Source organism: Ursus americanus, chromosome 1 (assembly GCF_024610735.1).
Source record: "Ursus americanus isolate L20-20 chromosome 1, mUrsAme1.1.p, whole genome shotgun sequence".
NCBI lineage: Eukaryota > Metazoa > Chordata > Mammalia > Carnivora > Ursidae > Ursus > Ursus americanus.
In genome coordinates this window covers 20,955,050-20,975,436 of record NC_142127.1, presented here as the reverse complement: position 1 = coordinate 20,975,436, position 20,387 = coordinate 20,955,050, and the positions used below count along the sequence as shown (strand labels likewise).

The 20,387-nt window shown below is 42.2% G+C and overlaps 1 long non-coding RNA gene and 1 pseudogene across 1 annotated transcript; both read left to right on the top strand.

Annotated features, from left to right (window-relative positions):
• Nucleotides 1-20,121, top strand: LOC123782444 (uncharacterized). The gene is made up of 3 exons (XR_006776972.2): nucleotides 1-1,142; nucleotides 16,831-17,024; nucleotides 19,713-20,121. It is a non-coding gene; the product is annotated as an uncharacterized LOC123782444 (long non-coding RNA).
• LOC123782433 (peptidyl-prolyl cis-trans isomerase A pseudogene) lies at nucleotides 8,254-9,389 on the top strand (annotated as a pseudogene).
• Nucleotides 20,122-20,387: the final 266 nt, after the last annotated feature.

The following is a 20,387-nucleotide window of genomic DNA, read 5'->3' as shown; positions in this document are numbered from 1 at the left end:
AAGGTGCCTGGATTATTTAGAAACACGGCCCAAGGCCAGAGGAGCCAGTACACCCAGTGGAAACGAAGCAAAGGCAAGATGGTACCAAAACTTCTGGCCAAATTTAGGACTTCAGTATGGTGCTAAGAACAATGGAAAATCATGGAAATATTTAAGCAAGGGAAGGACAGCAGGGCATAATCAACTCTGCATTCTGTAACAATTGCTCAGGTCTCTGTGAAGAGGACAGTTGTTGGAGAGCAAGCCTGGAAAGAGGGTCAAGCAGGTAGTAAGTACTACAAGATGCAGAAATAAAGTAATGATTTCTTGGACTAGAGTGTTAATAAAGACGGAGAGAAGCAGATGGACTTGAGAAATATTTAGGAAGCAAAGTCACCAAGTCTCCTAATGGATTGGACATAGGCAGTGAGGGAGGGGAGTGCCCCCAGCAAGACTCCAGGTTTGGGTTTTGTTTTTTGTTTTTTTAATTTGTTTTGTTTTGTTTGTAGACTCCTGGCTTTCTAATGTGGGCAATGGGGAGGGTGCTGCTGCCATTCACTGAGACAGGATCCTCTGGGAGCAGGCGGGCTGAGGGGAAAGATCGTAATTGTGACTAGGGATATTGTGGCTTCGCAGCGGCAACCGCCTCCCATCTGTGAGGTGAGCCCATGTGAGCAATGGTGAGGACACGCCTGTCCTGAAGAGTGATTATAATCTTTCCTTTCTCACCTCCAGCCTTCGGGCATGAATTCATTCCATCCCTGTCAGGCAGTCTTCTAGATACATGAGTGAATCCATGAAGTCCCTGTTGTTATGGGGTTTACTTTCTAGAAGGGTAGACTGATGATGATATAAGCAGACAGTAGTCTAGGTAAATGCTAGGAAGATGAGCAGGACAGGGTGATGAGGACAGATGGCCAAGGAAGACTCTCTGGGGCAGTGACAGTTAGGCGTAGATCAGAGTGAAATGAGGAAGCTAGCCATAAATGCAATGATGGCAGAGGGGTCCAGGCAGAAGGGACCAGAAATCATAAAGACCCTGAGAGGCCATTGCTTGGCTTGCTCTAGGAGCAGCGCAAAGACCTGTGTGGCTTGAAACCAGTGAGCAAGGGGACCCTGGTGGAGTTGGTGCTAAACAAATGGCCAGGACCGGACCATACAAGGTGAGGACTTCGGCTTTCACACGGAAGCTACTGGAGGACTGGGAGCTGGGGAGTGGCAAAAGCCATATTCTGCAGGCAGAATGTTTTAGACTGTGCCACAAGCAGAAGCCTTCCTTGACAGAACCAGTTCCCTCTAATGCTCCTTTTTTTTTTTTTTTCCTATTTCTACCCCAACTCAGTGAATGAATATAGAACAGCTGGAGAAGCCAATTAATTTTTTTAAATGACATTTATGGAGTATTTACTATGAATCTCTTCCAGCCCTTTCACACGTGTCAGGTGGCTCAGATAGCAGCCTCCTTGTCTTACGCCTTCGCGGGAGAGCAAGCCCCTGGCTCGCGTGCTTGTACAGTATCTCACTTGGTGTGCATGTCAACCGAGGAAGCGGATTTTATTACCTCCCTTTCCCAGATGAGGAAACTGAGGCTCAGAGAAGTTCTAGAACTTATGTAAAGTCACACAGCCAATAAAGGGTAGGGTCAGGATTCTGAGGTAAGATGTCCCAGTGGCCCCTGATTCTCCCTCTGAGGGTGTTTTATTTTGAAAGGAGTGGATTTGAAAACAGACAAATGACCAACCAGCACAGAGTCTGTTCACATTTCCCAAAAAAGTGCATCACTAACAGTGAATGGAAAGAGAAATCTTCAGGCACAGAAGTGGGAAGAATCTTCCAAGCAGAAAGGAGAGCAGAGTGTACGTACTGTTTAAGGGCCCGTTATGCCGGTTCCCTGCCCTAACCGCACATTAGAATCACGGAACATGTGTTTGTGCGCACATGTTCACACACACGTATTTCCCGTGGCCCTTGTAAGACCGCTGAGGTCGCTATTAAAAGACCCCACATCCATTCCTCTCTGCAGCCAGGAAGGAAAATGTCGTGATGTATCCGATGTCAAACTGTATCATTCACGACGTCCCTGGCCCCCTCCTCCTCCTTTGTCGGGTCACCTGTGGGGCCGGGGAGTCTACATGTTAAATAGTGACCCAGGTGATTCTAATGCTAGCAGCGCCAGGGCTGCGCTCCAAGGAGCAGCTGAATCACGATTCAACAAACGGAGCAGTGGTCCTATTTGCCCAGAGGCAGCCGTTGCACCTCCAGGCAGGGAAAGGGTAAAGGCCGGTAGGTGTGTAAAAGGAGAGGCTGCCAGAAGTTAACCAGAGCGGAAAAAGCCATGACTCAGCAGAGCACAGCGGCGACTCCGAGGGCCCTTCTGACTTCCAATCCATCCAGCTGAAAAAAAAAAAGGAGAGAGAGTATCCATTACTATGAATAGGAATTACAGCATTCATAGAATTTCAAACATTTTCAGAAAAAAAAAGTACTGCCTCTTTTCAGAGTTTCCATTTTCCAAGTGGTTTCTAAGTGCTTTTAATATGGAGGGCAATAACTTGGGCTTTTTTTTTTTTTAATAGTGCAGAGCTAATTACCAGACGTAGCTGTACTGCAAGCATTTAATGCCTACATAAAACATGGGGCCATAATGAAGATAATTGAAAGTATGACTTTCATCAATATTTAATTAGCATTTGGTGCTAACTCATTATTTCAGTACAATTAATTTGACATCTTGCTGTAAGTCCTGAACAGATTTCAATCCAGAGGGCTGTTTTATTGGCGAGACATGTGTAACATCACGCATGCCCCTGCCCAGAGGAAACAATATGAAATATGGGGGAGATGATTGACAGTTTAATCTAGTTCTGAGTAGCGAAGCCTAATATATTAAAACCAAATAAGCATGTTTACTTAGCAAGGCGAATCCAGGACTAATGAAACTCCAGGCCTTGCTCGCCAGCCAGTCAGGGCTAGAACCCTGCTGTTGCAGCTCAACTTCTGGGGTGTCGTCTGTGGCCGTGGCCTGGGGAAACATTCAGAGTAGGGGCACGCTGTTGGTCCCCTATGAGCCAGAGTTGAACAGCTCACACACTTGAATGACCCGAGAAGCTCGATGTATTATCGTGCTAAAGGCAAGGGATTCCACAGCAGCGAGGGAGTAAAGCACACAAGACCCCGGTCCCGGGATCTGACAGTCCTATGATCTGCCGGTCCTATGATGTAGCCACTTGTTAGCCTTTGGGCAAGTCATTGAACTTTCCTGGGGCTCAGTTTATGTATGTGTGGAAATGGTAAACAAGTCCTACTAAATCAGTGTCCCTCAAGCTGCCTGTGGTAAAGGTCCAGTTTTGTGTTTTACACTTTGTTTTGTTTTTCTAATTTTCAAGTGGTTGTGAATTGATAGATCCTTAAAATACAATGTTTAAAAAATGAACAGAAGGGACACTGGGGTGGCTCAGTCAGTCAAGCAGCTGCCTTCAGCTCAGGTCATGATCCCAGGGTCCTGGGATCGAGTCCCGCATCTGGCTCCTTGCTCAGCGGGGAGTCTGCAACTCTCTCTGCCTACCGCGCCCCCTCCTTGTGCTCTTTCTCTCTCTCTCTGACAAATAAATAAATAAAATCTTCAAAAAAAGAACAGAAAATACTATGTTCCCAACTCTGTTCTGGGCATTGATGCGATAAAATACCAAATAAAAACACAAACACATTGCCTGAGTCCATGAACCTTATATTCTAGTGGGAAGAAGAAAAAGAGTAGGGCAATAGATAGGGCAAAAGATAATTTGGGATAATGGTAAGAGATGGGAGGAAAGAAACCAGGTAATGGGCGGAAGAGTGATAGGGCATGATGGGCTGTTTTCACGGGATGGTCTCTGAAGGGAGGCTCTGAGGCAAGGATTGAAAGTTGAGATGGAGGGCGCCTGGGTGGCTCAATCAGTTGAGCGTCCAACTCTTGATTTCAGCTCAGCTCATGATCTCAGGGTCCTGACCACTCAGCGGGGAATCTGCTTGTTTCCCTCTCCCTCTGCCCCTTCCCCTGGCCCTCTCGGTCTCTCTCTCTAAAATAAATAAATAGATCTTTGAAAAAAAAAGAAAGTTGAGGTTGTATGGCAAAAAGAACAAGGCATGCCTACGTCCTGGAAAGGAGCGCCCCAGGCATCTTCATTGCCTGCCAATTACATATCAGGTTCCAGCCTAGAGACTAGGGTTGCTGATTGATATCAAACAGCCCTTCCCTCTGAAAAGATAATTTTCTAATTAATACTCATAAATAATTAGAACATTTTGATGTAAGGGATTTGGGTATTTTATTGGCCTTTTTATGTAACTAATAGTTTAAAAAAATTATTAACAGATAATACTTTTATTGAGCACCTGCTACGTGCCAGGCCTTCTTCCAAGCACTTTCCATGTACTCATAGAAACTCATGATGATGATGACAACTATATTGTTGCTATTTAACAGCTAATAAAAAGGCACAGAGCAGGTAATTTCCCAAAATCAGTTAGCAAGTGAGAGAGGCAGAAATTAAACCCTAATAGTCTGATACCAGGCCCCGCACTCTAGACCTTTTATATTAGACTGAAACTACTCCTTACCATGTTAGTAAAAATGTTTTGCCTATACAGAGTTCAGACATCAATATGTTTTGTTTTATTTTGATTTTTTAGAATTTATTTATTTATTTGAGAGAGAGAAGGAGAAGGGGGAGGGGCAGGAAGAGAGGGAGAAGCAGACTCCCTGCTGAGCAGGGAGCCCGACATGGGGCTCCATCCTGGGACTCTCGGATCATGACTTGAGCCGGAGGGGAGATGCCATCCAGGCGTCCCATGTTTATTTTTTTTGAAGATTTATTTATTTACTTCAGAGAGAGTGAGAAAGTGCAAACAAGTGGGGGAAAGGGAAGATGGAGAGGGAGAGAGAGAATCCTGGAGCAGACTCCCCGCTGAGTGGGGAGCCCAACCTGGGGCTCAATCTCATAACCCTGAGATCATGACCTGAGCTGAATTCAAGGGTTAGCTGCTTAACCGACTGAGTCACCCAGGCACCCTAAACTGCACATGTTTAAAGTGCACAATATAACTTTTGACATGAACATACCCATCACCCCCAAAGGTTTCCTCATGTCACTTTGATCCCTCCCTCCTGACCTCCTTTCCTTCCTTTCCACCCCATCATCCCACCCAGATAACCATGGCTCTGCTTTCAATACCATAGGTTAGTATTCATTTTTTAGAGATTTATATAATTGGAATCAAAAGTATACACCTTTTTTTAATCTGGCTACTTTTACTTTGCATAATTATGTTGAGATTTATCCATGTTATTATATTTATATATAATATATAACACGTTATTATGTTATATATAATAACTCATATACATACATAAATACAAGTCCTTTATATGATATATGCTTTTAAAATGCAAATATTTTCTCTCACAGAGGTGTGACTCTTCATTCTCTTAATGGTAACTTCCAAAGACTAGACATTTTTAATCTTTATGAAGACCAACTTAGTTTTCACTTTACAGATCATGCTTTTAGTGGTTTATCTAAGTAATCTTTAACTCAAAGCCACAAAGATTATCACCTATGTTTTCTTCTATAAATTTTATAGTTTTAGATTTTACATTTTGGCCTATGATTCATTTTAAGTTAATTTTTGTATATGGTGTGAGGCATGCATGGAAAATCGTGTTTTATTTTTTTGCATATGGATATCTAATTGTCCCAGCACCATTTGTTAGAGTATCTTTTTTCCACTGAATTGTCTTTGCACTTTTATTAACACTCAATTGATCATATGTATATAGGTCTATTTCTTTACTCTGCATTTTGTTCCATTGATCAATTTGCCTATCAGGAAGCCAATACCACAGACTGCCTCCATTAGCAGTTTGAGTTTTTAACTTGGTTCTCTTTTGCAAAGTTCTTTTGACCATTCGAGGTCATTTGTATTTCAATACGAATTTTAGAATGAGCCTTTAATTTTTTTTTTTTTAGATTTTATTTATTTGAGAGAGAGAGAGAGACAAGTGGGGTGAGGGGCAGAGGTAGAAGCAGGCTCCCCACTGAGCAAGGAGCCCAAGCGGGGCTCGATCCCAGGACCCTGAGATCATGAACTAAGCTGAAGGCAGACGCTTAACCGACTGAGCCACCCAGGTGCCCTGGAATCAGTTTTTAAATTTCTGCAAACAAACCTGTTGGAGTTTTGAAAAGGACTGTGTTGAATCTATAGATATGAGAACAGACTACTCAACAATGAGTCTTCCAATCTGTAAGTGCGCTACGCATCTCCATACATTTAGGGCTTCTTTATTTTGTCTCAATAATGTTTAGTTCTTAGGGTATTGGTCTCACCCAGCTTTTGTCAGAGTAACCCCTAAGGATTTCATATTTTTCTATATTATTGTAAATGGAATTATTTTCTTAAATTTAATTTGACTATTGACTACTAGGATATAAAAATACAATTAATTTTTTAAAATATTCTCACTCACCATATGTCCGAGAAAACTAGATGGAGTTCTCTGAAGATTCTAGGAAATGCAGTTGCCTTTGAGAAAGCAGATGGTTAGCAGGACTTGTCCCAGAGAGCCCTAGGTAACTGACTTCTCTCTCTGCGCAGGAGAGTGGCCTAGGGCACTGGGCTGCTTGGTGGCCCTGGGTGTGTAGGAAGCGATCCCATGGATAAGAGATGCTGAGGGGCACCTGGGGAGATCAGCTTAATGCAAAGTGTCAGTTGTTATCCCTGTTAATGGAACCAGTGCACTTTTCTGCGGAGCCCTGGGCTAAATACTGTGTTCAAAGGCAGGAAGAAGATGGGCAGTGAGGTCTTGAGAGGACAGGACAATTTGAGGAATTCTGGCCCTCGTGTAGATAATTCTATATCTCAAGAGGAAGGAATCCTAGGATGAAATCTTTTTTTCTGAAATAACTTGCTCAGTGAAAACAACGTCAGCTACCATCATGATTAGGAGAGACCCCAGCTCCCCGGTTCCCGAATGTAATCAAGTTATGAGTGCCTGGATAGTATGGAGGAGACTAAGAGCAAGAGTCTTACAGGTAGGGTACAGCAGTCCCAGTCAGCAGAGGACTGGGCTGCTAACCATATGGCCAAACTAACAGCAGGAACAACCATTGGACAGATCAAGCCATCGGAGGGATGTGGCTGATTCTGTTGAAGCGCTCATGAGCTAGGAGCACCTACTTTTGATTTAATTTAATTTTTTAATTTAATTTAATTTAAAATTATTTTATTTCATTTTATTTATTTTATTTTTATTAGTCTTTTTATTTTAATTCCCAGATAGTTAGCATATAGTGTTTTATTCGTTTCAGGGGTACAATATATGATTCAACAATTTTATGCATTTCTCAGTGCTCATCACGATAAGTGACTCATAATCCCCTTCACCTATTTCCTCCATCCCCCCACCCACCTCCCCTCTGGTAACCACCAGTTGGTTCTCCATAATTAAGAGTCTATTTTCTTGGTTTGTCTATTTCTGTCTCTTTTTTTCCCTTTGCTCATTTGTTTTGTTTCTTAAATTCCATATGTGAGTGAGGTCATATGGTATTTGTCTTTCTCTGACTGACTTATTTCACTTAGCATTATACTCTCTTAACTCCTCCCATGTTGTTGCAAATGGCAAGATTTCATTCTTTTTTATGTATCTTCTTTACCCATTCATCTATCGATGGACACTTGGGCCACTTCCCAATTTGGCTATTGTAAATAATGCTGCAATAAACATAGGGGTCCATGTATTCCTTTGAATAGTGTTTTTGCATTTTCTGGGTAAATACCCAGTAGTGTGATTGATTACTGGATCATAGAATTGTTCTATTTTTAAGTTTTTGAGGAACCTCCAGACTGTTTTCAACAGTGGCTGCACCAGTTAGCAAAATTTGAGTATGTACCAAAAAGATTAAGAAATATATAGATTACACTTAAATTTACACTTTAAAAATAAAAATTAATTAAAATAACCTATGACAAAATATCAGAATTTTAAATGAAGATAATAGCATATTGAGCCCTATCGGAGCTTGAGGTAAAAAGAAAAATGTGTCCTCTAGATGCATGTTTTTATATATTTTTTTTAATGGCTAGCTTTTCCCCAGAATATTAGAATAGTTGGGAAAATCTTGAAAAAATTAAAAAGCATTTGTATTAAAACTCACAATAATATTTTAAGTATAAATATCTTATTTACTCTGAAGATGATTATTATAATTTAACATTAGTGGAAGCAAGATCATCAATAATATTTTAAATATCTAATTCTGGACCTTGAAATGCCACCATCCCAGAGTCACCTGCACCTCCCAGTCATGGTCAATCCCACCATGTTCTTTGACATAGTCATGGACAGTGAGCCCTTGGGATAAAGTTCCAAAGACAGCAGAGAACTTTCATGCTCTGAGCACTGGGGAGAGAATTTGGTTTTAAAGGTTCCTGCTTTCACAGGATTATTCTGGGATTTATGTGCCAGTGTAGTGACTTCACACACCATAATGGCCCTGGTGGCAAGTCCATCTATGGGGAGAAGTTTGATGATGAGAACTTCATCCTGAAGCCCACGGGTCCTGGCATCTTGTCCATGGCAAATGTTGGACACATCGCAAACAGTTCCCAGTTTTCCATCTGCACTACTAAGATTGAGTGGTTGGATGGCAAGCATGTGGTCTTTGGCAAAGTGAAAGATAACATGTATATTATGGAAGCCATGGAGCGCTTTGGGTTCCAGGAATGACAAGACCAGCAAGATCACTATTACTAACTGCGGACAAATTTAATAGATCTGACTTGTGTTTTATTTTAACTGCCAGACCATTCCTTCTATGGCTCAGGAGAGCACCCCTTTATTACCATCTGCTCAAAACATCCTATAATCTTTGTGTCCTTGCTACAATTCTATGGGTTCCATATTTTCCTTATTCCCTTACAAGTCTGGCTGGATTGCAGAGTTAAATTTATGACTATGAAATAAAAACTAAACAACAACAACAAAAAAATAAAAATCTAATTCTGGAAAAAAATTTAAGACATCAAAAACATATACAAATATGGACAAATGGGGGACACACTTTTCCTTTTGCCTCAGGTACCAACATGGCTCAGCACAGCATTACTTCCTGAGAATAAAACAATATGAAGAAAAACAAAACAGAGAGAAGTCAGGACAGGGAGAGAGGTGAAGAGCCAGAGAGAGAGCCACAGAAATGTTAACAACCTTTGCATGTGTGCAGCTGACTGTGTCAGAAGCAGGGTCTGTACCTGGACTTCTCAGCCACGCATTAGTTTCTGTTGTTGCTATCACTGTGTGATTTGTGTTTCTGTCACTTGAAATTCAAAAGCCATGTTTAAGCTGGGCCTTTGTCTTAAGTTGGGTTCCTGAAGCAGACCGTGAGACAAGATGTGAGTTCAAGTAGTTTACTTGGCAGGTGATCCCCAGAAAGTATCAAGGCAGAATGAGAAAGTGAGATGGGAGAGAGAAGGGAGGGGATCGAAGGAAGCTTTGTGAAGCAGGGCACCACTTGAACACCTCTGGGAGTCTCTGTAGAACACATCTCAAAGTCCCCTCACCCCATCCCAGGTGACAAGGCTAGAGTATTTACCTCTAGCTCCCATCTGCCATTGGTTCCTGGGAGCTCCAGCTCCCTGCATTTCGAGTCTGCCTCTTGCTCAGGTCAAGAGAAAGATGTTAAACAGAGAACACTAGGTGCTTGCAGAAGGCCAACCAACCATGTGTACTGGAAAGGTGAGTGTTCGGGGCTATGGTGAGAGCATCTGCAATGTCTACCATGGTCTTGAAGGATGAAGGCACATAGAACAAAGTCTCTCTCTTTACAGGTCAAAGTGGGAAGCTGGTAATGTATAGTAGAAAGCTCATAGGATTTGGATTTGGAAAGAGCAGGCTTGAATATTATATTATTTCCAGACCTTACTGGCTGTGTGAATTGGACAAATCTCTTAACGTCTTAATTCATCTGTTTGTTTCCTCATCTGTGGAATGAGTAGAATGATGATAAAACCAACTTCAGAACAATGCAATGAGGATCAAATGAAGTATGAAGTGGATGAGAAGTGACTTTAAATGATAGATTTTAATTTTTTCTATTAGGTGGTCTTAGCAAAGAAGTTTCCATGTTGTGGGGTATTCAAAAATCACTTAGAGACCTAACTAAAACTAGAGTGACATCTAGCATTTCTGATTCAGGGCACCTATAGTGTCACCTTAGACTCCATGTTGTTTAAAAGTTCCTCTGGGATGCTGAGGTAGGCGGCCTGTGGGTCATATCCGAGAAACGCTACGACAGCACGGAATATGTGGAGAGAGAGAGCAACTGGCTGTGACTGAAGGAGAACCCTGAGTCGGGAGGTGAAGTTCATGCAGACACTAAAGGGAACTTGCATTTACCCTGTGAGCAACGAAGAAACATGTCAAAGGCCTTAAAATATGGGAGTGAGGTGATTGGTACCATACTGGAGAAAAATGCTTTGGTTGCAGCCCTGGGGATAGACTGGGGGGCAGCAAGGTGAGGACTGAGAAAACTCTGAGCACGGGGGCTGGTAGGAAATGAGATGGGGCATTGAGAACATGAGAACAGAGGACATGGATGGGGAAACAAATGTTAATAACAGATTTTAAGGGAAAAAAGCAGAACACAAAAATGTATATGCATACTATATGCTCCTATTTTGTTTATACATTTGTGCGTGTGTGTGTCTGTATATATATATATATATATATACATACAGACACACACACCCACATTTACACAGAAAAAGGAGAACAGGAAATGCAACCAAATGTTAATGCCTATCTCTGAATAGTAAATTATAATGGCAATTTTAAGGATTTTTCTAAAAAATGCATATTTTTTCTTCCAAAATACTCCATAATAGACATGTATTACTTTTATGATTATATAAAACAAATATAAAGAAAGAAAGAGGGAAAAACTTCACTATAAAAATGATTTCACAGAGATGGCTGAGGAACAGCCAAAGAGGAAAACTCTATAAAAGAACAAACCATTCTTCTCGAGGACTTAGAAGCAAATTCTGGTGAACCCTTCAGCACTATTAGTTAACTGTGATGTGGCTATTTAGGCTTTTTTCCAACAACTACTGTCACCTCATATGCCTTTAAAATACAATTAAATAAAAGTTACTACAGGTTGATGGATGGCTGGAATCTTGCTTGCTTGCAAAGTGGGTACAAGTTGAACTATGTATATATTGCACGTTCAAGGGGTGAAATGCTTTTCTGTTTCTTTAATGATTTTTAACTCTAAGGCAGAGTCAGATATGCACAAGGGAGGGAAAAAAAATCCATAGTTTTCAGAACTGACAGGAAAATGTGTAAGGCTTAGTAAAAATCATGCCAAGTACCATGGTGTGGTAATATATCTAAGAAAATCCAATATATCGAATAGTTCTTAGATTAGCATATGTTAATTTTGCTTGAAATAAACTTGATGGTTGATTGGAAGTGAAAAAGAGTAAATGCAATTCATAACTGCAAAATTGGGGGTAACATAGCATGGAGCGTTCAGGATTGGCAATTTTTCTACTTTTAATGAGCTTCTGATGAAGCTCTCATATTCATACTGTCATTCTACAGAGGAGGTCCAAAGGTTCCCTGGGGTCCGTAAAGGAGCCAGTAGCTCTGAAAAATCCTTATAGTGCCTTTCTGTTGACATCCAATTCAAAGGAACCAGGAGACCTTCAAAGAGAAAAGTCAGACTGGCTTCGAACAGGTAAAGGGCTAGTGGCCTCACAGTATTAAAGAAGGGTGTAAAGAGGGGTTTTCATGAAAAGGAAGGTTGAGCAGGGCCATCATCATGGTGGAGGAGGTGGAGGAGAATATGTGCTCTGCTATCATTCCAAGCAAGGCAAATGGCCCCTGGCAAACTTACCAAGAGAGGAAAGCCTGGTGCATATTTAGGCAAAGCTTGCAAACAGGATTGCAAGGCAGAGTTTGTATTCTAGGGAATGCTGAAACGTGGGTAGAAATTTAAATAAAGCAATAACAGAAAAAAAAAAATAAAGCAATAACAGAAAACAAGCAGATCTCAAGTCAACACTATGGAAACATCTGCTGTTTGCTGTGTACTACCCAAGAGGTCAAAGTGCCTCCCTACAGTCTTGTCCAGGAAAAGCAATTCCTAAATACAGTGCTTCCTATTTTGTAGACTGTGGACTTCTAAGGAACCAGGAATTTTGCAAGGAGACTTTGTACCTGTACATATGCAAGTCTTAGATGAGAAGATACAAAAATGTAGAATTACCCATAAAGAGCATTGGCATTGCTTCTTACCTGTATTTATATACCTACTACTATTTTTCAGATATGTGTTCAGTTTTATTGAAATTAATTGATAGTAACTTTGGACGTTTGATCTTTTTCAGTCAACACATACCAAAAATATGTCAACTGTGGTGTGAGAGGCTGTGAAAGTTTTTCACATTCAAGGAGCCCTTCCTTTCTCAAAAAAAGCTAGGAACACCTGCCTTAAATAATTTACAATTATCAGTATCTGATAGTAAGAGTTTCTGATAATAGCTGAGAGCAGCGGTTCTTGACCTTGGCTGCATTCTCTAATTACCTGGGGAGGCTTTAAAAGCCCCAGTGCCCAGGTCGTACTCAGAATCTGTGAGGTGAGACCCCAACATCGTATGTTTAAAGCACATGTATTTCCATTTTAATTTCTTTGAAAACTGAAAAGATGCACGTGGTAAAAATTTCTACATGTAAGCAAGTATATGCAATGAAGTCTCTCTCCCACCTCTTATTCCAACACCTATTATCTTTTCAGACACTACCATGATTACCAGCTTCTGGGCAATGATGCAGAGATATCCTAAGCATATATAAGGATAAAAATTGATATTCTCATTATCATATGAATTAACAATTATCCTCCCCAAACATAGGACAGCCTATACTGTACGGATGGATGTAGCATAAAGCCTTGATCCCATGGGTCGCAAAGAAACAAGCTGCTACCCTGAGTAGGATCAGTTGCTTCTACGTTTTGCATAAATATTCCTTTGCTATTTGTTCATTAATTTTGCCATCTGTTAGCTCTCAGTGACAGACAAGCAGTAGTAGACACCAAAGGTTAAGAAATACTTTGGGAGATAAACTTCAGTTTGAGAAAATTCTATCAGTTAACTTAATTTTTATGTAAATAGATGTCACTGCCATTGCCTTGAAGGATTTGGAGCGGTGTTTGGGTAGAGGAAGGATTGGTTTATCTTTCTCCATCTTTTTAACTATTCAAACCCTAGAAGAAGACGGTGAGCTGAGCACAAAAATCATGTCCCAGGAGTTGTCCAAGATTAATTAGAATTTGCTCTAAAGACCATGTCTTTATCTTTTCATTCCTCTGGCTGTTTCTGGGTTTCCCTTTCAACAACCCACTGTACCCTGCCCCCCACCCCTTAAGGTCAGGGACAATATCTTCTCACCAAGGCATCCTGAGTCCCTTGCACAGGGGCTGGGCCTGGAAGACCCACAAGACCTGGGAGACCCACAAGACCTGGAAGACCCACAAGTAAGACCCACAAGAACAGAGGAATTCCAGCAGATCTATTAGCAAAAAGGGATGGCTCTCAAGCTACAGTGAGAAGTGGGTGTGAGTGCTTGGACATGGGGCAAAGGGAGATCAGCAAAAGTCACCAAAGAATATATTGTCCCAGGGATTTTTCAAGGAAAGTACAAAAATCAGAAGGCGTAGGTCCAAGTTCCAGTGCTGGTACTACCTACATGGCCTTGAGCTGGACAATCTCTGTGCCTCTGGAACTGGGTTTTTTGAAGCCTAGGTTTCTTTGGAGATGTCGGGTGGGTGGGAGCATTGTGAGAAAGTGGCCACATGCGTCAGGCTTGACCACTTAGCTCCACTTCATTCAGAACAGCGTTGGTCTTATCTGGTTGGGAGTTTTCCATAAAATCTTATTTGAACAAAAAGTTTTCTTGCTTTAAATTTGGTTAAATTCCATCAGACCGATCATTTCTGAGATTTCCTCTGGTTCAAACATTCCAGGATTTAATAATTTCTAGATTTAGAGGCTCTGAAATTAATATTTCAGACTCTCGAATTTTAAAATTTATTTCTTCTTTGGCCCCGGAATGAATCATTTTCTAGAAATGCTACTGAAAACATTGTAATAGCGTTCTCACTCTGAAACCCTAAATGCGCACAGGCATAAATGCATTAATGACTTTTCATTATTTCCTAGGAAAATCAATAATTCTCTTTTCTGGTTAGATTTGTATAACAGCAAATAGGATTTTCTAGGCATATGAATGGCCCACAAAGACTTATCTCTTCCGGTGAAAATTTCCAGTGAAAATCAAAATGTGGAAAATATTTTTGCTTCCCCCCAACTTCCCAACAAGCCAAGGAGGAAGCACCACTTTTCTGATAGCGCCCACTTCACTTCATTTAAAGATAACAAATGAGAGAGACACTATCCTAATAGGAATCAGAGGACTGAGGATTAATTATTTTCCCGGCAGCTGACTCTCCACCCTGTCGGAGGGCGGGCTTTTCCTCGGGGAGCTCTCGGCACCGCTGATAATGCCACCTTATTGCAGCGAAACAGCCACAGCTGCACTTGTCACCCCAGACTTTCAAAGTCTCAGGGCCTAGCACTTAGAAAAATTTAGATTCCTGGGCGTATTGGGAGGGCGCCGGACGAGCATCTAGCAAACCTGCGTTTTGGTCCTGGCTTCACCATGTGACGTGCCCAAGTCTCAGGCTTCTCATCTCAGAGATGGCAATAATGATCCGTGTTCTACACGTTTCAAGGGGTCTTCAGGAAACAAGATGCATGAAGGTTCTCTATTGAGGGTTGTCTTAGCTTGAGCTACTGTAACTGTAAAATACCTCGGCTGGGGCAGGGTGGGGGGCTTAAACAACAGGCATTTACTTCCCACAGTTCTGCAGGCTGGAAAGTCCAAAATCAAGGTGTCGGCTGATTCAGTTCTTGGTGAGAACTCCTCCTGACCTGCAGGTGGCCACCTTCTCATTGTATCCCCGGGGGGTCGGGGTAGGGGGGAGAGATGGAGAGAGCGAGGGAGCTCTGGTCTCTTTCTCTTCTTAGAAGACTGATCTCATCATGGAGGAATGACCCAATCAGCATTTATTCCAACCTCTTTCTAGGATGCCTTTCTGGATTGCAGGTCTGGGAGTTAAAAACAACCTTTCTCAGATGACCTTGCAGCTGGTGGTTGTGGGTGTGATTTGGACTTTGCCAACCACATGCGTGTGTGAGAGGCTTGAGCATGGAACTGGGTGTAGCCAAGAGCCCAGTTTCGCTGGGTCAGTGGTCCCAGAGGTGGCACGGTTTAGCAGCAGGCAGCTGGAGGGGCTGCGTCCGTGCGGGAAGGGCAGTTTGGTGAATGTGGTGGAAACAGCAGCTCCCTTGTCAGCCGGTGCTGTGGTATGACCTTCTTCCTAGGAAGTTCTGCTAACTGGCTTCCTTAGTCTTTCCAGTGAATCTGTAAACCACTTAGTCGTTAGCTATAAATCCTACCTTGAACTCACTAGAATGAGAAGAGATTTCTGTTTCTCCTTAAGTCAGGTGCTAAGGACAGGCAGGATCTCAGAGAGGTGGAAACAGGTCTTCAGAGTGATGTTCTGAGGTTAAAATTTTCTGTGTGGATTAAGCAGAGAACGTCTCAGTACGGACTGCCAGGAGAAGTAGATTGAGGAGCGGATCGCTGGACCAAATTTGAAGGTCCTTGTATGTCATGCTAAGGACAGTACGCTTTTATTCTGTAGCTAATGGAAAGCAACATATTCATGAGTGTGTTTCTGAATGATCAGCCAGGATAAAGAAGGATCACAAACAATCTCAGAATTGTAGGGGCTCACAGCAGGGAATACTAATTTGTTGCTCCTTCTTTCTACCTGTCTGATACAATTAGACTCCAGCTCAGTTCCACTTGGCTTCACTCTAGGACCCACTAACAGTACACCTCCTTTCTACCTGGAACACCGCAGGTCTTTCAACAAAGGGAAAGACAAGCTGGAAAACCACATGTGATTTGCAACATGGATGAACCTGAAGGGCGTGATGCCAAGTGAAATAAGCCAAACAGAGAAAAACAAATACTGTATGATCCCCCTTACACATGGAATCTAAAAAGTGGGACTCATAACAACAGAGAGTAGAACAATTGTTGGCAGGAGCTAGGAGGTAGAGAAAAGGAGAGATGTTGGTTAAGAGTACAAATTTTCAGTTAGAAGATGAAGAAGTTCTGGGGATCTGAATAGAGCCAACAATCCTGCATTATACACTTGAAAGTTGCGAACAGAGAAAATTTTAAGTCTTCTCACCGTACACACACAGACAATGGTAGTGAAAAGAAAGAAAACTGCATGCGGGCCCTTAAAGCCTCCGCTTGGAGATGCCACAGGACATTCCCTTCCCATTTCATTAACCAAAGCAACTCACACAACCACACCTGATAGCAGAGCAGGGAAAGATAACCAACTCTCCCCGACCCAACCCTGCAACTCAGAGAGATGGGCAGGAACGTCTTTTAACAATGATACAATTTGCCATGCTCTGAAGGCTTGTGGAGAGGAGATTGTAGAGGTGGCGTTGTAACAATGAGCTCTTTCTTATTCATCTCACAATACTGAGCACTCATTGGCCACCACACATTCTGTTGTGATGGCACCAGAATGGAGTGGGTGATACGACAGGGAAACACTCACGGAGTGTTTAGGCTAATACTTACTATGTGTCATGTACTGTTACAAACACTTTCTCATTATCTCATTTTATCCTCATACTAATATTATTTCTCATTTATAGATGAGGAAACTGAGGTTTACTGAAGTAAAATAATTTGACCAAGTCCAGACGGAATGTGGTGGACCCAATCTAAGCCGTGAGCCCGAACTCCATGCACTTACTGTCTGTGGTAAATCATCACTCAGCTGCAGGAGTCCTAAGGAAGCATGGTGGAGACCAGTGGAACGGAGAAGAGAGAAAGGCATCAAGAGCTGGTAACAAGTAGCAGATACGAGTAGTGAGTGAGAGGAGTCTCAGAGGAGTGAGGACAGATGAGCGAGTGGTTTAACTCATCTTTAATATAAGTGAGTCAGAAGAAGCCGATTTGTCAGGGAAGATGGTGAACGTGGTTTTGAGCCATTAGGTTTTGAGACACATTTGAGGCATCCAAATACATTTTGAAAAACTAGTTCAGAATCCAAGAAAGATGTGAGGAAGAGAAATACAGGGGCATGGTCATGTAAGGTTTTCATTGATGTCATGAAGTAAAAGAAATTTCATCCCAGGTACAGATTAATTTAAAATGGTTAAGTAGCTAATTCCAAGCTACTACAAATCAGAGTAACCTGATGGATTTTTTTCTGTAGCATGGGAGAGATTTTTCAGGTGATGCTCAATTTGGAAGTTACCCTCTTCCTGACAAAAGTCACTCAGTGACACAAGCTAGATCAGACGCTGCAGACTATGTGTTAGAGAAGAATAAACTTCTCTACATCTCATAATTACATGGATCTCTACTGTAGCTAAGGGGAATCAAAATAAGGAGGGAGGTAGAAAGAGTTGACATACGCTGCACTTTGTGTCAGAATTAGACAGAAAATTCCCTACATCTGGAATATCACAAATAAATATTTGGGTCTGTAAAAGTGTGAGGTATGGACCAGGGTGTATGTCAAAAATAATCACCAAACATCAAGTGAGACTGAGGGTCTGGCAGGAAGGAAAAGGAGCGATTCCTTGGAGACACCCCAGATGAAGGCTTTCCTCAATGCTCTCGTTGGATAAATGTGAGTTATTCCAGAAGGAACTGAGGATACAGTGTTTTAAAGCTGGAAACCTGTCATAATGCGGTTCTTTGCAGTTTCTGGTGTTCTGCTCTAGAAACCATAATTTATCTTTGTGGCCTATCTTTTTATTCTGGAAAGAACCCTTTTCAGTCCTGCAAATGTAAGGTAAGCACCCAGATACTGCCCTCAGGGAAGCCTTGTGTGTAGCAAATATAAATACTTAAGACTGAAATACCAAGTAAATGGCATAGCAATGTAAATTGGATGTTTTAGCAAAGTGTATCCCTGAATTGTTAAATTCTTCACACTAAAACAGGAGTAGATTGTCCTGTGCTTGAAACATGTGGCTTTCCTGAGAGAGGCATGTGAATTCTCAACTAAACAATTATTTATAGGAAATGAGCAGCAAGACCGGGCTGCTTCAGGAGATGAACAGACTTGCTTTCTGTTCTTGCTGGAGAAAACCGGCGCTAATGGAGGCTGCCCCCGGCACTTTGCTCCTGGAACGGGATGGGTGGTCTCCACAGGTGTGCTGCATGGCTCAATGAACCAGTATGGGGAAGGAATTGTGGGCCAGATCCTGTCCTGAGAGTAAGGGAGTGATCTGCCTTCTCTAAGAGGAATAAATCATCTGTCACGCATCCTTCCAAGAGGCTAGTCCCAGGGCATGAACAAGGCAAGGGAAGCTCTCTCTCTCTCTCTCCCTTGGACTGCAAGTACTTCGCAATTGGGGAAGAGGATGATTAGGCCAAAATCCCAAGGATAGTGGGGGTTTGGGTGCATTCTGGGGAGGGGGATTTGGAGTGGTCTCTGCCACAGGGCTGCAGGTCAGGACCTAAGTGACAAGGACCCATTTAAGGGAAATTTCAGCTAGATTGACTCTCTGGAAACTAAGACTGGCCCTCGCAGTTGAAGTCATTAAGTTCAGTCCGTGTTGTGTTCTGTTCCCGTTTACAGCCAAGTCTATCTAGAAGGACCATCACGGCGTGTCTCAGCTGTGCTGGGAGGGCTCCTAAGAGCACTATCGGTCCTCCTAAGGCCAGTGGGGATTTCAGCAGTGGTCTCCATCAGAGGAGAGCTGTGACCAGCAGAATAGCCATCACATGAGGGTAACAGCAAAAGAGCCCCTGGGAGGGATCGTGTTTTTTTCTAATTCATGCAAAGATGCACCTTAGTGTGAGCTAGGGGAAACCCTGCCTTCTTTGCTGGGGAGAACCTCTGTCCCCCCAAAGGTGACTCCTGAAGCCCTTCTATATCCCACCAGGAAAGCAGTCAACAAACCTCCTCTATGTCTTCAACTTATCTTTTCCATCCAAGGATGCCGGAAGGACTCTGGGCTCAGATACTAAGTCCCCCAAGGGTACCCTCTGGCACATCCTCCTTTTTCTAACCTGTGACCCCTAAATCACTCTCTTGCTTTCAGTGTGAATGCCAACCAAACACCCTCACGAGGAATTTACCTGTCCTGTCTTTTGAACAACTCTTTAGATGGCAAAATAAAATTCTGGACTCACGACTCTGATCTTGAAATAACTGTAGATGTCTTTACTGGTTCTTCTTCCTCTTTATGTTCTAAATCAATATTTTTCTTTTCCTTGGTTCTCAGGTTTTGCATGCAATAATTTGGCACAAGATACCTGCACTCTTTTGTTACCCCCCTACATTTCAAGCCAAGCTATTAATGTTCTGTCGTAGGACAAATCATCGTGAACAGAAACAGCTCAAACGGAACACCTACGTTAGCTAACAGATAGCAGGATCATATTTGAAATCTGAGGTTTATTTACATTAATGTTACTAAGTGAAAAATCATTTGAATTTTTCTGCCCATGTCGGCCAGTGGCTCGCTTTTTGCCTCCGGTTCTCATGTGCAGCTCTCTGTGTGCTTTTCAACAGACTTGGGTCCAGAGAAGCAAGCAGGGAAGGATAAGGCGAGAAACCTTGGTTGAAGAGGAGAAAACTTGGATCATTTACACCCTGTTTGGAGGCCTTCTTACTCTTTGTCTTTGAATATGTCAATTAAACCTCCTACTTTCCATTTCCCCTTATGTAAAACTAGTATTAGTACAAAGGTATAAAGAGATGGTAATCCGAAAAATTCTTGAAATTATAAAGAGCTTGCTAATGAAAGTATTAATTCCTATGGTCTACCTACTCTAGTTCATGGGAAAGAACACTTGTGCTGGCAGGAATTTTAGGCTTTAACTGAATTTCCATAGGATCCTCAAAGCATTTGGCTTTTCTTTATGTTATTTGGTATAAATGTGAAAAACAAATGTGCACACAATAAATATTTAACCTTCAAGTCCCATTTGTCTTTTGATGTTTATGATAACTCCTGGGAGACAATATTTAGACAGTGTTTTATGCTGCATTCCCAGGGGACAGAGCTTGAGGCAAAACGTGTATGCTAATATTTATCAGAGAGTACAATTCCCAGGTGGCAGGAATAGGGAGAAGGGAATGAGACAGGCAAGGGTCACCAAGCTGGCCACCGCAGGCTGGATCTCCAGGGACACTCTTTTATAAAGCCTTGTAAATGACTGAGACTCTGGGTGGCCAGCTGTCTGG